This window comes from Chanodichthys erythropterus, chromosome 9 (genome assembly GCF_024489055.1).
Source record: "Chanodichthys erythropterus isolate Z2021 chromosome 9, ASM2448905v1, whole genome shotgun sequence".
In the NCBI taxonomy this organism is placed as follows: domain Eukaryota; kingdom Metazoa; phylum Chordata; class Actinopteri; order Cypriniformes; family Xenocyprididae; genus Chanodichthys; species Chanodichthys erythropterus.
In genome coordinates, this window is record NC_090229.1 from 31,199,945 (window position 1) to 31,218,687 (window position 18,743).

Below are 18,743 nucleotides of genomic sequence, written 5' to 3' on the forward strand. Positions count from 1 at the left end.
ATAGTCTCAGGCAACGAGTGATTGATTATCTGCAATGTCTGCATATAACAAAACGAAATATTAAACAACCCTGCCTCTTTTCGTATATATTTAAAAAATATTAAATGTAATACTATTTGCATACTCTGATTAACTTCACTGTAATAAAATGAAATAGGCTATAACATAAAACACAACCCTGTCTCTATTTGTTTTATGTCAGTTTTAATTATCAATAATTGCCATTAAGAATATACAATAGGAAATAAAGCAAACAATTCAGTCAAGCGTACAAATTCAGCGCTTTAGTAGGATACAAAAGTTAAATAGCCATATATAAAGTTATGAAACGTCACGTTGCCCTCAGCCAAAACGGAGCCAGCGGCAAACGTCGGAAGGACTTGCCGAGGTAAGGTTGCTCTCGGCTGGGCACATGAGCGCTGAGCGCCCAGTGATCGCCTGGATCTCACAACTCCGACAACGTCAGATCAAATTGTCAGAAAGGCGCAATCTTTATCAATAAACCACACATTTGAGTTTTAAACCAGCACATTTTCGCCTGAAAAACTCTTAAAACTACATATCATGACATAATAACAGTAATATGTTTAAATTATGCGGGGTTTCTTCTTTACTATTGACGCTTGCTGGTTAGTACGAGATGCATTCTGGGATACCTGGCTGTCTCAAGTCTGCACAAGCATAGACAGTAAAAGAAATGGACACAGCGACCCCATTGGAACTTAATTGAGACAAGTGAAGCCCATTTTTAGCGATTTTTAGCACTTCCGTTTCTGACGCGCAGACTCAAACTAAGCTTGATGACGTCAGCAACCTGTCTGACAGATATAAATCTTCTAGTAGCTGTGCGTGCAAACTGCCATCGTTAATCTTGCAGACGGCGAGCTTGAGCGGGGAGTTCTTTGGCGTGAGTGAGCAGGAGTAAGTATTCTGATTAATTATTTTGTATAGTATTTTAAAATGTAACGCCTGTACGCCATATTAAGTTAATGCATACTATTGCCTGCGAGCTTCTCCTCCTGTCTGTACGGTAATTTCTCTACTGTGCGACAGAGAGTCGAGTGGTTAAGACGCAATCGTTAGCCTATTTTTACAAAAACTGTTTCTACGGGGCCATAATGTAACATAGAAGGTAATGGAGCCCTTTATACATTGTTGTGTATCTTTAGAAATAAATAATGGACAAATGGAGTCTTTAAACGCCTCAGATGTAAAGTTATTCGCTGTCAAAGTGACGCCAAAATGAATGGGAGCACTTCCTTGGGCACTGTGCACAAGTCACCTCTTCTTCTTCTTCTTCTTTCCTTTTTATGGCGGGTGGCACCAACGTTAAGGTGCATTATCGCCACCTACTGTATTGGAGTGTGAACCAGAGTTTACCCATTTCAAAATAATAAAAAAAAAACAAAAAAAAAAACTAAATTCTCTTAATCAGCTCTGTTCTCTTGAGATACAAAAATAAACTCTCTAATCCATAATTAAATATATTTTTAAGCTTAAGATCAACCACTCCCACCTTTCTAAGTTCATTCTTCATTATTTCTCGTTCATTAGTATAATTTTGACAGACACAAATAACATGCTCTACTGATTCATCCATTCCACAGTGCTCACATAATCCTGTTGGATGTTTATTTATTAATTTTAAGGTTTTATTCAGCATGGTATGCCCAACCCTTAATCTTGTTAAACTAGTTTCTTCTTTAGTATTTCTTCTTGTCTTCCTCTCCCCTCCTACTTCCCGTTGTATTTCATAAAGCTGACGTCCTGTATTTCCTGTATCCCATTTTTGTTGCCACTCGTTAGTGGTAAATGTTTTAATTACTGCTTTTGCTTCAAATTTACTAAGTGAGATATTCATGATGTCCTCATTTTCCAGTGCCTGCTTTGCTAATTCATCAACCTTTTCATTACCCTTTATCCCCCTATGAGCTGGTATCCACATAAATATTATCATGATGTTCATATTTTTAAATCTATACAGATTTTCATACATCTCATTAACTATATCCTGTCGACTGTGAGATGTGAATGATTGTAATGACTGTAACGCTGAATATGAATCTGAACAAAGTATAATCTTTTTGATTCCAGTGCCTTCTATCCACTGTAGTGCAGTTGCTATTGCCATCATCTCTACAGTGTATACTGACAAATGATCTGATGTTCTCCTATTATTAAAAATGTTTAAGGATGGACAACTAAAAGCAAAACCTGTTCTCCCTGTATTTGGATCCTTAGATCCATCAGTATATACTGCAGTAAATGCTTGATATACAGTTTGTATTCTATCTTCAACAATAGCTGCAATGTCTCCAGATTCTTTAAATACCTTCATTAATTCTAGCATATAAAAATCCAAGAACACTGCAGGAAACATCCAAGGTGGAGTTATTGATAACGGTACTGTAGCCATGTATCTTTTCTGACTTAAAACCATTTCTCTTGCTTCTTTGCCACTATTCCATGCAAAACACTTCTGTTGAGATCTTTCCTTTTCCCAGCAAGGAAGGAGTACCTTTACTGTTGGATGGCGGTCTTCTGAATGACCTTGAAGATTTACCCAGTAGTTCATCATTAACTGCTTTCGTCTGATTTGTAACGGCATTTCACCAACCTCTACCTGAAGAGCAGATACAGGAGTCGTTTTAAAAGCACCACTACAAAGTCTCAAAGCTTGAGCTTGTATCACATCCAACTTCTTCAATAAAGTTTTTGCTGCTGAGTCATAAACAATACTTCCATAATCTAAAACTGATCTAACCAAAGCCATATAGATATTTTTCATTGCCGCTCTACTCGCTCCCCATTCTGATCCTCTTAAACATCTCATCACATTTAAAATCTTTTTACATTTAGTATCTGTCTTTTGAATATGTTCTTTCCATGATAATTTAGCATCAAACCACACACCCAGAAACTTAAAAACTTTAACTTGCTCAATAGTTTGCCCATACATCTTTATCTGTGTGTCAATGCCTCTTTTCCTAGTAAACATGATTGTTTTTGTTTTATCTACTGAAAACCTGAAACCCCATGAATATGACCATCTTTCTACTTCTTCAATTGCCTCTTGTATTTTCCTGGTAATATGATTAATATTCTTTCCCCGCTTCCACAATGCCCCATCATCAGCAAACAATGATCGCCCAATGTCCCCTTGTACTTGAGAAAATACATCATTTATCATGATTGAAAAGAGTACTGGACTAATGATGCTGCCCTGGGGGGTACCATTTTCCACCATATATCTTCCAGATAAAGCCTTCCCAATTCTGACTTGAATAAATCTATCAAACAAAAAATCTTTAATCCAATTATAAATTCTACCTGTTATTCCTATCGTATCAAGCTTAATCATTAACCCCTCTTTCCAAACCATGTCATATGCTTTTTCGACATCGAAAAAAACTGCTATGACTGATTCTTTATTAACCTGAGCTTTCTTAATATCTGTTTCTAGGCATATAATGGAATCCATAGTTTCTCTTCCTTTCCTGAAACCACTCTGATGAGGTGATAGAATTCCTCTACTTTCCAAATAAAATGATATCCTCTCCGTAATCATTCTTTCCATTATCTTTCCCATATGCGAAGTCAATGCTATTGGTCGATAATTCTTTGGATTTGATGGATCCTTTCCTGGTTTCCTAATAGGAATAATGACTGACTCTTTCCATCCAGTAGGTAACTTTCCTTTTTCCCAAACTTTATTATAAAAACCTAACACTTTTATTGAAGCCAAAACACCCAAATGTTTTAACATTATGTAGCAGATTTCATCCTTCCCAGGAGATGTCATTCCAGCTCTTGATATTGCCCTTTTCATTTCTTCCATAGTGAACAGAGCATCCATTGTGCTACTAGTTTCCCTCTGCCTCTCAAGTCTTCCAGTATAAAATGATTTTGTTAATTCTCTTCCTCTCTTTCCCTCCTCAGTTAGATTATTTGAGCTATGGATTTCAATAAGTGCCTTGCTATCATTTCTGCTTTTTCCTCATCAGATGCTGCTGCCTTTTCCCCCACCTTCATAATAGGATATTTCCATTCCCTTCTGATCCCTCTCATACTTTAATCATGCCCCATACCTCTCCCACGGGTGTTGATCTACCAATTTTATTACAAAACATCTGCCAACTTTGTCTTTAGCATTCCGTATAATTTTCCTAACCTTTGCTTGCATTCGCTTATATTGAATTAAGTTTTGATAATTATGAGTTCTTCTTAATACTCTTAAAGCTTTATTTCTTTCTTTAACTACTGCACTACACTCATCTGTCCACCAAGGGACCCGATTCCTCTTCATTTGTCCTTTACTTTTAGGTATTACTTTATTAGCAGCTTCAAGCAATACTTTTTCCAATTTCCCCCCAATCTCCTCAATATCTTCATTCAAATCTATATTGTCTATTTCACTTTCACAAATAAAACTAAACATTTCCCATTTAGCACGATCGAAAATCCACTTCCCCATTCTTTCCCCTTGTTGTTTATTTTCCTGTTTTAATATTCTACAAAAAACTGGATAATGATCACTTCCTACTGTTGTTTCATAAGTTACCTCCCACTCACATTTCCCTGCTAAATTATTTGACACCAAAGTTAAATCCAATACTGACATATTTCCTGTATGTACATCCAATCTGGTTCTTCTCCCATCATTTAAACAAACCAAATCTTTTTCTTCTAATAATTGTTCAATCACCCCCCCCCCCCCCCCGTTTACATCTGTTTTTGCTCCTCCCCATAATGTATTATGTGCATTAAAATCCCCACATATCACTCTTCTATTTCCATCTATTCCTTCAATTTGCACTAACTCATTGAAATCTAATTTCTTACAAGGATTATAATAATTTATAATAATAAACTCTCCTTCCTTCATCAAGATCTCTATGACTATATATTCATTTTCATTTCCTTTTCCTATCTCTCTAAATGCAATATCTTCTCTAATAAATGTCATGCATCCCCCCCCTACTCCTTCCCTCCTATCACACCTAACACAATCATATCCACCTAGTCTAAAATCCAAATTTGGTCTTAACCATGTCTCTTGAACACAAATAACACTAGGTTTGCTAGATAACTCTTCTATATATTTTTTAAATTCTTGTCCATTGGTCAACAAACTTCTAGCATTCCATTGCATCAAGAGGATCATTATTAATATTATCCATTCCATAATTGTTCCTGACTTGCCTGAGCACTAAGGTCATTTCTTACTTCCTCCCATGTCAGTCCACTGATGTTTAAATGATGTACTGCTGCCTTCACAATTATTTGTATTCTTTCTGTCTTTGATTTAATCTCCATTGTGGCATTAACTACCCCTGCAATGAAAATAACCAACTTCTTTAAGTCAACCAATACTTTTCCTTTATTTGTCTGTTCTGTTTCTTTTGTGATTTGATTCTCCTCTCTGTTTCTTTCATTTCTTCCTTCTCTTGGATTCACCATCTTAACAGCTTCTGCATATGTGATCTTATTCTGAGTTCTTATCTGTTGTATTTCCCTTTCCTTTTTCATCACTTCACAGCCCCCATAAGCCACACTGTGATTTCCTCCACAGTTACAACACTTTAGCTGATCATGATTACATTTCCCATATTCATGGTCTTCTCCACACCTGGCACATCTCCTTCTACCTTTACATACCTTAGCTGTATGACCAAATCTTTGGCAATTGTAACACCTCATTGGCTTAGGGATATACTCTCTTACATTATAACTCAAAAATCCTAACGTCACTTTTTGGGGTAGCGATTCCTCTTCAAAATCAAGTACCACACATTCACTGTCTTTCCTCACTCCCTCACGAGTTATTTGTATCCTCCGAACACCTTTCAAAATTCCTCCTTTTAGGTTTGATTTAATTTCCTCCATTGAGACTCCTACCGGAACTCCCCAAATCACCCCTTTACTCCACTTATTTTCTCTTTCAACACGACTTGTATTTATTACCTTGAATGATCCTATTTCCTTCATTCTACCAGCCCTCTCCCTCTGTTCTTCATTTCTACAAACAATCAGTAGATTTCCATCTCTCAAAACCTTTGCCATATGTACATCTCCAATCTGGTTTCGCAAAATAGTTGTCAATTTCACTGGATTCATTGATGAAATTCCCTTCTCCTCTCCGAATCTCAATACCATTTTAAATTTCAAACTTTCCTGATCACTCTCTTTCACTCCTCTTTCAAAACTGCGACTACGCCTGGTTTTCTTTGCCCTAATCCCTTCAAAATTATTTTCTCTTTTCTCACTCATTCTTCCGCTTCCTTGACTCGTTTCCATACTATCATCACTATTTACTATATCAGAATCCCCCCACTCTGGTCCATTCACAACACAGCTGTGCTTACCCGCTTTCTTCTTTTCATTTGATTTTCCCATTCTTGTTAATTCTCCGTGTTTCCGACCACCAGTTGATAAACATGCTTTTCCTCCAAAGTCATCTGTTAAATTTCCGTCGAGTCCTGCCGCTGCTGTGTGTCTCTGAGTTGTAGCTGCTTTCACGAGCGCACTCCTGCTCCGACCCCCCACAAGTCACCTCTCGATGCATCCTCGATAAAAGGGGCGGATCAAGAACACATCCGGGGATTTGAACTGAACTTGGCTAGATGCGAACTTTGAATTGGAACAGTACTTGGACAGCGACTGATGACGTTTCACAAGTCCACAAGAACACAAGTACAGACAAGTACGCATATTGAGAAACGGCCACAGTCGGTGGCTGCGTCCGAAACCGCCTACTCAATGAGTAGGTACTTAATTTCAATAAGTACTTACTTAACAAGGGCTAAAAGAGTAGGTACTTAATAGCCAAATCTCGTTGAGTATGAATGAGATCCGAGAATAAACCGCCATGTTGACGTTATCATGTGACCTACGACGTTATCGCAAGCGCAACAACTGAAAACGTGACATGTTTAATTCTTCTGTAATATCTGTAAATATCTTGATATTGATCAAACTTTTTTATTTTGTGGTCTTGTTGAAGAAACAGCTGCCAGTAATTTTGTAATTCTAGTACAACTAATATATATTTGGGTTAATTTAAAGTTCTTATATTTTTAACTACTGATGTGAGTTTATTTTTTTGTTACAAAAACCCAAATTCGCGTGAATATATTGTTAATTTCTTTATTTTATATGCAAAAATGTCAATCCACAAGCAAAAGTGGCATAAATCTCATTTGTTTTCCTCTTTTTCTTGTTGAATTAGCTTTAGTTTCATCCCTCATGCTTATAAATTATAAACAAATAAATAACTTTTATGCATTATGTATTCAAAATATTTAATCTTGTCATGTTTTATGTCTGTGTATATAATCACAAACTATCATGTATACAAACCCATATTTTTTTGTTTTTTGTCATCATTATTGTTCATTGTTAAAGATACAACCATGGTATTTTCCCTGATCTTGTAATTGTAGATCCTGCATTAAAAATAAAGATATGAGTGACAGGTGCACTAACACCGCACAGCACCAGTAACTCAACCCTACCTAGAGCAGTTTTCCTCAGTGTTAGCAATGTCTGAAGCCAAAGACATCAGCAGCTGCTCAAAGATCTCGCCTTTGGAGAAGACTGATTTTATACTCAAAAAATTTAAGTATAACTACTTAAAATTAAGATTACTCCAGAATGAATTGCTCTGCTAGCACATCCCAACACTTATACACAATAACAATGATAAATGCTGACCAAAACTTAATTATATAACTTTTCATTTTACTTCTTTAGTAAAACAAGCAAAATGTAATGTTTTGTCATATGACAGCTGTGCATGAACACACACTAGACAAATACAGCTGATGTGAATATATCTCAATTTACAGTCAATTCATGCATTAATTCATTGCTTAATAAAATATATACATTTAAATGATAATAATAGCATAATTAATAAAAAAAAGGGAAATAATACAAGTAATAATGACAATAAATAAATACATATACAAGACAACAACACACGAAACAAAGCTTTATTCAAATGTATTGATCTAACAATCAGGTATTTACAGTCCTGTTGTCATCTCAACACAGCTGTGCCAATTCTGCAGCTTTATTCTGATGAAGCAGCTGATGAACACCTTCATCATGTCCCTCACTGCTGCTCTTCTCAATGGGGACAGTGTTGATCCAGAGGATGAGGAAAATGATGATGATGATGGATCCCTAAACCCCTCAACCTTGAAGCAGGAGTGGGAGAAGATGTGCGGGACAATCTGCTGCTGCAAACATTCATGTGTTCTCCATCAGCAGATTAAAACATTTTACAATTAATTAATGTCAGCATTCTGTTTCTTGACATATTTCATTTCATATTTTTACAATTACTTGCTAATTTTTGTTGTAGCTTCATTACATTTGTGGTGTGGTGGGCTAAACCACTGAGCTGGTCAGCAGAAGGTTTGCTGGTTTTATCTGTGCAGCGTCTCCTTCAGTGTGTCCTTGATCGAGTCACTTGAAAGGAGGAGTGATGGAGGATCTCGTCCATGACACTGAACCATTCCCAGGATCTGCTGTGGCTCTCCATCCTCAGTGCTCACACCAGTCTAAGGACATTCACATCCTACAATAATGCACAAATATAATACAAAAGCAGCCATTTTAACAGCACAGTGTTATTTGATTTCTGTTTTAGAAATAACAAAATGATCTTACTTTATATTTTGTTTCAGGCTTTCCTCTTTATTTCTAACAAATGCCGTCGTCAGCTTTCCTTGCAGGTCCTGCTCCACAAAAGCTCTGCAGCAAACATACAGACATCAAGAACCAGAAAAGTGCTGTAATAAGTCTGTTTAAATTCCAATAATTAAAATAAAATAGACTTTAGACTTAAATAGACTTTGTATTCATTTCTGTAGTATCCTCACCCAAAGCTTTCGATGGCATCATTCCTCTACCTGATAAACACACGTGTGCTCATCTGTCCCTGTAACATCAGACAAGTTCCCTGAGATTTATGTGCTCAAATCTACATTTACATGTTGATGATGTGTTAACTCACTTCTTATCCAACACAAATGTTCCTTAATGTATTAACAGTACTAATGGACAAATAAAATAGATTAAACTTATGTGTAGTTACTGTAGATTTATTTATTTACATTATTTTCATTCATGTAATGTAAGCAGTGTTGACAACAGTGAATAACAGCACAAACACATCACTCATAATACATAATACATAATCCATCACTCATAAGTCATAATACTTAAATATGTTCCTGTCAGAGGTTAAATAAACATTTAATAAGCATCTTTAAGATGTATATTGTGGTGTATTTGATACCATTAATATGTGCATTAAGTTTGTACCTGAAGGCTTGCCGTTGTTTAGGTAGGGTGTCTTCTGCGCATGTCATAACGAAGAGTAGGGTCTGTATAACCTCATGTTCAGCTTGTGTGATACGTTCCGACCTCTCTAATATAAAGCTGACAAACGCGTGCCTGGCCTAGTTATTTAAGTACACCACATAATTGGCGACGAGATAAATCAGTTTAGTTCGTGAAAATGGCGCACTTTTCACAAAGACCGGACGAGTTCAAGCCGGAGCATGAAACATGGTCTGCCTTCGTTGAGCGCATGGAGTTGTTGTTCGAGGCTCATGATGTCGAAAACGGAAAGAAAGTTCCCGTATTGTTGAGTTCAGTCGGCGCAACAACATATGGCCTTCTACGCAACCTGGTCCAGCCTGACAAACCAAAGAACAAAACTTTTGATCAGATTGTGACCATTCTAACAGATTACTATGAACCTAAACCATTGGTCATCGCCGAGCGTTTCAGGTACCGTAAATGTGTCCAGAAAAGCGGCCAAACAGTGACTGAATATGCTGCCGAGCTGCGCCAACTCGCTGCAAAGTGTGATTTCGGGGACAGGCTGGATGAAGCTCTACGTGATGGATTTGTCAGCGGAGTCAGTTCAGAGGCTTGCCAACGCAAATTACTCTCAGAGGATAGACTGACTTTTGCGAGAGCTGTGGAGCTTGCTGTTAACATGGAGACAGCCCACCGAGATGCGCAGCAGTTGCGGAAAGGTGATGATGTCACCGCTGTTCACAAGGTACAGGGAAGGCGGCGCTCGCCTTCTAAACAAGAAGGGTGCTATAGATGCAAAGGAAACAATCATAGCGCCAGCGATTGTTACTACAAAGATGTAAAGTGTCATAAATGTGGCAAAGTCGGGCATATTCAGAAGGCATGCAGGACAGGGGGGCGGACACGTGAGAGACAGGAAAAAAAGGGGAGGAGAAACAGTGAACGAAAAGAAGAAAAAATGACTAGCTACGTACAAGCTGATGAAAGAGAAGATGAAATTCCGATGTTTTCTGTGTTCAGTGCAAATGGTGCGGGCAGGCGGCCGTACAGGGCAATTTTTGATGTAAATGGAAAAAAAGTGCCGATGGAAATTGACACAGGAGCTGGAGTCAGCATTATCTCAGAAAATGTGTATGAGCAGTCATTCTCACATGTGCCACTGGAGGGCAGCAACGTCACACTAAAGGGCTATTCAGGCGAGACCATTCCAGTGAAAGGACAGTTTATTACAAAAGTGACTTATGGAAATCAGATTGCTGATCTACCGCTCATAGTAGTGGCTGGAGGAGGTCCTTCGCTGTGTGGGCGTGAATGGCTGGATCAAATTAAGCTGAACTGGAAAATGATTAAAAAAGTCACAGAAAATGTTACGCACCCAACAACTAAACCCAAGTCAATCCAAAATGTGTTGGATAAATATGCTGATGTTTTCAAAGATGAGTTGGGGACATTAAAGGGCATTAAAGCAGCAATTTCTGTGAAGCCTGACGCAGTTCCGAAGTTCCACAAAGCCCGTGTCCTGCCTTTCGCAATGAAAGAAAGAGTAGAAAAAGAACTAGAACGCCTGGAAAAAGATGGTGTCATCAGCCCTGTGAAACACAGTGAGTGGGCTGCTCCAGTGGTCCCAGTAACCAAGCGAGACGGTGGACTCCGCTTATGCGGCGACTATAAAGTAACTGTGAACACGGCTACAAACACTGAAACATACCCACTACCACGCATTGAAGAGGTTCTGGCAGCATTATGTGGAGGGAGGATATTCTCTAAAATTGACCTGGCAGCCGCTTACCAACAAGTCCTCTTAGATGACGAGTCAAAAAAGTATACTACTGTGAACACGCATAAAGGGCTGTTTGTGTATAATCGGCTTTGCTTTGGCATTAATTCTGCTGTCAGTATTTTCCAAAGGATCATGGAGAACGTAATGAAGGACCTCAATGTCGTGGTCTATTTGGATGACCTGCTGGTGATGGGCCGGGACGAGACCGAACATCTGATGAACCTGGACAAAGTTCTACAACGGCTTCAAGAAAATGGCCTCAGAGTAAAAAAGTCAAAATGTGACTTCGGGAAAACACAAATCGAGTACCTAGGTCACATGTTAGATGGAAAAGGAGTCTACCCTTCAAAAGACAAGGTCAGAGCCGTGCATAATGCTCCAGCACCCACAAACATTAAAGAGCTCAGAGCTTTCCTGGGGTTAGTAAACTATTATGGTCGTTTTTTGCCACAGCAAAGTACTGTTTTGGCACCCCTTTACAGACTGCTGAAGGACCAAACAAAATGGGGGTGGAGTAAAGTAGAACAGAACGCTTTCGATAGGTGCAAGGAAATGTTGGCCAGTGACAAGGTGTTAGTTCACTATGATCCAAACCTGCCACTTTCTCTCGCATGTGACGCTTCGGCGTACGGAATTGGGGCTGTTATTCAACACACAACACCCGATGGACAAGAACATCCAATAGCCTATGCTTCTCGTACGCTCTCACCGGCGGAGAAGAATTATTCGCAAATTGAGAAGGAAGCGTTGAGCCTGGTGTATGGAGTAAAAAAATTCCACCAATATCTGTGGGGGCGAAAGTTTAACTTGATCACTGACCATAAACCCCTGCTCACGCTGTTTGGAGAACATAAAGGGCTTCCAACAATGGCAGCAGCGCGTATACAGAGGTGGGCCATTATACTGTCTGCCTATGACTATCACATAATCTATCGTCAGTCAGAGGAACACGGCAATGCGGATGGTCTGTCTCGTGTCCCACTGCCGGAAACTACAGACGCAGGAACAGAGTCAATGACGGCGTACCTGCATGCACTAATCTGTGAGCACCTAGAAGAAGCACCACTGTGTGCAAAACAGATCGCTAAGGCAACACGCAAGGACGCTGAGCTATCTAGGCTGCACAGATACGTCATGGAAGGGTGGCCGGAAGAAGTATCGGAAGAACTGAAAGTGTATTACAAAAAAAAAGAGGAGCTATCTGTTGAACAAGGATGTGTTCTATGGGGGACAAGAGTGGTGGTGCCTGCAAAGCTGAGAACAGCAGTGCTTAATGAGATCCACAGCGGACACCCGGGCATCGTAAAGATGAAGACCATTGCTAGGCAATATGTGTGGTGGCCACATATAGACATGGACGTTGAAAAAAACCTGTAAGCAGTGTGATCGGTGCCAGTTGGAGCAGCGTATGCCACGCCTAGTTCCTCTGCACCCCTGGGAGTTTCCAGGAGATGTTTGGAAAAGGCTCCACATTGATTTTGCGGGTCCGTTCATGGGTCACATGTTTATGATAGTTGTAGACGCCTATTCTAAGTGGTTGGAGGTTTTCAAGATGGCTCAAATAACGTCCTCCGCAACCATTTCAAGACTTTGGAGGCTTTTTGCATCATATGGTTTGCCAGAGCAAGTTGTAACAGATAACGCCACGACTTTCATGTCAGATGAGTTTCAGCTGTTCATGAAAAGGAATGGTATCCTTCACACGACTGGTGCACCGAGACATCCGGCTACCAATGGCCTTGCTGAGAGGTATGTTGCCACATTCAAAGCAGGCATGAAGAAGTTGAATGGAGAAAATTTGAGTGTTGAGGACAAAATCTCGCATTTCCTACTGCGATATCGCATAACTCCCAATAGTGCCACAGGAGAGTCACCCGCAGATTTGCACCTGAAGAGACATGTGCGTTCGCGGCTGGATTTCCTAAAGCCTAACATCGCCATGAGGGTGAGGAGGAGGCAGTATCAGCAGAAGGAGTAACATGACCTTCGGGCTGCAGAGAGACAGTTTGATGTAGATGATCCTGTCTATCTACGTAATACTGCAGGGGATAAACCCAAATGGATCCCAGGAGTAGTTACACAACAGACAGGTCCGGTGTCGTACCGGGTGCAGGGAGAGTTAACTGACCAAGTGTACAGGCGTCATGGAGATCAGTTACGACCTCGATGCCCTCAGGGCGTTTCAGACCCAGAGTCTCAAGGAGCAATTCAGTCAACTGAGCAGGAGAGTGACCTTGCTGTGCCAGTCTCCGCAGCACCTGTTCCACCACCTTTTACATTGGACCAGCCCGGGCTACCCAATCCAGAGACGGTGACTTTGAGGCGCTCTGGGCGCATGGCAAAGCGGCCGGCACGATACAGAGATTAATTATAGTTTGATACTGGGGGTTTGTTTAGTCATAAAAGAGGGTTGAGTTATTGTATGGCTTAACATGTTTTGTTCATTAAGAAATCACTATTCTGTGTAAGAAGTATAGTTTTAAGTTGGTGTTATGTGCTTATGTACTATGTGGAGATTACCTTTAATTTTAAGGGGGAGGTAATGTGGTGTATTTGATACCATTAATATGTGCATTAAGTTTGTACCTGAAGGCTTGCCGTTGTTTAGGTAGGGTGTCTTCTGCGCATGTCATAACGAAGAGTAGGGTCTGTATAACCTCATGTTCAGCTTGTGTGATACGTTCCGACCTCTCTAATATAAAGCTGACAAACGCGTGCCTGGCCTAGTTATTTAAGTACACCACATATATGGTTTAGAATATGTAATTCCACTTCGGAGAATTAAGTTATGTGTGTTTACTAGAGATCCTGTTATCTACATAATACATAATAAATCGTGTTTTACAGTAAAGTCACAACTATAGTGTCTAGCATCTTCACACATTCAGCAGTTTACTCTACAGTAGTTCAACAAATGTGTTTTTGGTTTTCAATACTCACATTTAACAGCATCCGCGTCGCTTTTCTCAAGGGTTGCAACCCAGTCTCACGGCAGTTCGTGACATAGTCACGAAATTTAATCTATTGGTTCGTGTTCGTGGACACGAATTTCCCTCTTTTTTCGTGTCACTCAGCACGACTTTCGATCTAATGTATTTCAATAGGAGGCATCTTTCGTGTCTGCACCACGTTTTTCTTTCTGCCACTCGGAAGCATTGTTTTTTCTCATTTGTTATTCATTTTTAAACTTTAAGCACTACAACATTACAAGTTACTCAACATTTAACCAGGAGATTTTATCCTTGTGTTTATTGCTTTATATTCTGTAGGCTATAACCTTTGTGCTACGGTTTCTTTTCTGAGAAATGCCGTTTTTCCATCTATTTGGTGTGTCAAATCGGACAGTTAACTAAATATTACAGTACCCATGAGCCTTATCTACTTTTACTATGTTGAAGACGTCAGCTAAAACTACCTGATGGCCCACCGCCGATTCTCTTTTAATGATATCCTCATCTTTCTTTCAACACTTAAACACGAAAGTGTGCTTGATAATTCAACAATACGATGTTCATGACCATCAGTTTTATTTGATTCTCCTTCTATTGTAAGAACGGGGGATTAGTTGTGGTTATTAATTAAATTAAAATAAAATAAAAAATAAATTAAATTAATTAGTGGACGCCCGCATTACCCGTGAGCCTCAGCATCCGTTGCTATGGAGACGGAGCCAGTCCGCTTCGCGATTGGGTTATTTCTGCAGGCCGCGAATTCTCCGTCATTGCGCTCAAACCACTTTTCAGGTAAGCCACGAGACTTGAATGTAATGATCAAACTTGTTTAAATGTTATAATTGATGCTTTTCTTTGCCATTAGACTCACATGGTTTACATGTTACGTGTTAGAGCAACGAATTAACCATTGGTTTCCATATTAACAGTAAAAAAAGAAGAAAAAAGACACGCCTTTTGTGCAGTCATACAGAAAATGGGAAAAACGTGAATTTTATTGATTTATTTTAAGAAAAAAAAAAAACAATTTTCATAAAAATATATCTCTCACTATCGGGGTACACATTTTACACCTTTTTTCAACATATCTAGCCTTCACTATATAATTAACATTTTCTGTTCTCCCTGCAGATCCTGTCAAACTTCACCTTCACCCTATAGATACACCTGATTCCCAAAACCCAAAGGCACTTTTAAGAGCCAACCTCTATCTATCTTCATCATTTTCTATCTCTATCTCTCAGCCTCTCTGTCCATCTATATTTCTATCCATCTCTTCAATCTATATTAAATACTGTTATCTATCTCAGTTTCTCTATTTCTCAATTTTTCCTCTCTTTCTGTCTTTGTCAGTCAGTCTGTCCTTTGTATGTCAGATTGATATAATGCCAGGAGGGTCTACAAAAAAGATTTGTCCCTTTTGTCAGGGCATTTTATTTTGCGCGCAGAAGATCTGTTGCCACTGTAAAAAGGAGCAGCCTCTGAAGCAGCGCCTCCAGAAGAAGCTTCAGAGGTTTGATGACAAGCGAGAGGAATGGGTGGTTGGTCATAAGAAGAACCACAACAGTGCATCCATCAAGGATGAAGCCATTATCATGGTAGGTGCAATTTCAACATGATGTTAAACTGTCCAGATCATCTAGGACAGTGGTTTGGCCAGGGGACCCACATTTTCCCATGGTCATTGAGTCACGACAGTGTGTCTGTGTGTAAATTTTACAAATATGACTAATACTGATGAATAAATAGGCCTATAATGTAAGGCTATTAAATAGCAGTCCCAAACTAGTTTTTGTTAATACAATAAAGTTGATAAGTTTGCATGAGCCACCAGAGTAATTTAAAAATATACAAAATAATATTAAAAAGTAATGTTTCATTTTAGGGTTACAGAAACTACAGTAACCATGGTAAATACACAATACTAACATGAACCGTTAATGAAACATGGAAACTGCTGCTGATAAATAAAATGAACATCACGTGCATGCAAATCCTTCCCAGCTAACACACAACGTACCAGTTACAGGATTTATTAGTGCTTTACTTTTATTTCATGAGTTATTAATTGACAACGTAAAATTGCATACTCATAGTTTCTCTTGCACTTTATATATGAAGTGATATAAAGCACGCACCAATGCAATTCTGAGTTCATAACAAATACAGGCATGCATTATGACAGAATCACAGGTGCAAAATAATAATTAAACTTTCTTATCAAGTGAACGAGAAATAACAAATGGACTGCATTCATACTGCTACATTCATTAAGCATTTTACAGTGTACACACGTCAAGTGTAAATGTATGTGCAGCATTCACCCATTTGGTCATATAATCACAAAGGTTCTGCCTTTATTTATTTATTTTTTTAAATCTATAGATTGTCACTGTCCAATTGCACAGTGGTTACACAATCCTATCAATGTAGGTGCTAAACCCGAGCTACTAATGTTGCAAAAAGTTCTATTGTACCCTCATGGTGTCAGATTCATCTTTTTGCTGTTTTTCTAAATAGAAGAGTTGGTTTTTGCTTCTGCTGTATGAGCCTTTCCTGTTTGCACATACTTGGTATACAAAAGCTAAACTCACCATGAAGTTAAATATCCTAAATGGCATTAACCTGGATGCTGTCATTAATAATGTTATATTTTCTCAATAATTAATATTCTTAGTTATTTTTGCTGTTGTTTTTCTATTACTTTAAACAGCAAGTTCACAATGTTGTCATTTCATTGCAGCTTGAGAAACTCCATGCCATTGGATACAAGCCAGTTCTGCTTCTTGGAAAGGAGAACAAAAAAAAGAAAACAAGTGTGAAATATTGACCCCTCGCTGCACACTCTCCACCTATGCCCAGGACTACCTTCAGAAGATAGGCTCACTTTAAGAATACCTTTGTGAAGGTGAGATGCATGCACTGTATTTTCACAACTTGTTTTTCTTAGTACACAAAAGATTTTGTCAGTGTTTGTCAATGTAAGCATTTTTAACATCAACGAATGGTTTGTTAATGCATACTTATGTCATGACTTTACTTGAGGGGGCACAATCATAATTAATTCACTGTTAACAACCTACCAAATTCAGCTCATGATTATCATTAACTTACTATCAAATACACTTGTACTAACACAACTATATAAGTATTCAGCCCAGTTAAGTGATGTTGTGTGACTTTTCAAAAAGTCAGAGAATGGAGGTACAGTATGATCACGGCCTGCGTCTGGATGGAGAGTGAACTTCTGAATCTGATCCCAGCAAACGCTCCCTGACCTTAGTTCATGTTTCTGTTTGGTTATTTTTTTGGGAACCGATTCCTCAGGAACTGATGTAAGTCACAGTAGTTTAGTTTGAATATCACAAAACATGTTAAGACCTTTTAAGATAAATAGTGTATTTAGTATTTTATATGTTTGATAAGGAGGATAAGTGAAAATAATGGCAAACTAATCATGCCTTTCAGTGATGTTTATAATGAAGCTGCTGATGTCAGTAGTTTAAATTCTGACAATAATAAATTGATTAAATTTATTCCAAAGTCCAAATATGTATTATTCCTTCTTATAGAGACTGTTTGATTTAGTTTAACCTAAATGTTAATTAATGCATTAATTATCAAACATGTATTAACGCGTAGTTAAGGCTTCTGTTTTCATGCATGAATCCCTATGACTCCTGTCGTAGTTAAGGATCATTCTTCATTAGTTCATATCTTAACTAATCTTGAGTTCATGTTGAAGTAACTATTAACTCAGGTATTAGTTCATGGTTATTCATGTACTGTTATTGTAAAGTGTTACCAAACAAATTAACTATTTCTTACCATACGGCAAAGTACTGTTGTAGACATTTACAAATCACTAAACACTTGTAAACGTGCACCACACAACTATACCAACTGAGATAATACAACTTTTAAAAAAACAAAAGACAAGCTTTAAACTACTTACATTTAAACACTACATCTTCGCTTGCCGCCGCCGCCGCCGCCTCCGCCGCCTCCGCCATTTTTTTCAAATAAATGACGGTTGTTAACAGCGACGCAAAAAACTGTGGGCTATCTGCAGCAGGAAAGGTTTAACTAATGCATCCTCCGAATTCCTGTGAAAGAAGGACGTATTCCAAGGTCGCGTTCGGAGAGTCCTACTTACTTTTGTGAAATGATACAGCCTCGATGACGTGTGCAACCTCCGAATGCGACCTCTAGAGGACGCAACCTTCGAAATGAGACACAGCTACTAGCAGCGCTCACGGACTTTTGGAGTACTGCGCATGCGCGTCATTTTGAACTGTAACGGTCGTCAGTCAACCGGGAGTTCTCGGAGTAAAAGGTAAGAGCTAACGTTATAACTTTATTTTTAGTCGTCATTTTTCACATATGTAATGTTCATTGCTACTTTGAATGTATAATGTTTTATTGTCAAGGTTTTTTTTTTTTTTTTTTTTTTTTTTTTAACTTTATTTGTCAAATGAATGCCCCGTTTGTTTATTTGCTCACATGAGACGCATTTGATATTTTCAGATTTCCGTTTTAAAGTTAGTTGTTTTTAATTTGGACACTAGTGAAAACTAACGTTACACACAAAAAATGTTTAATATTTTTTTTTAAATTGGGAGACCGTGCTGCCTGCTGTTGTCGATCGATGATGCTCCTGTCACTGATAGTGGAGC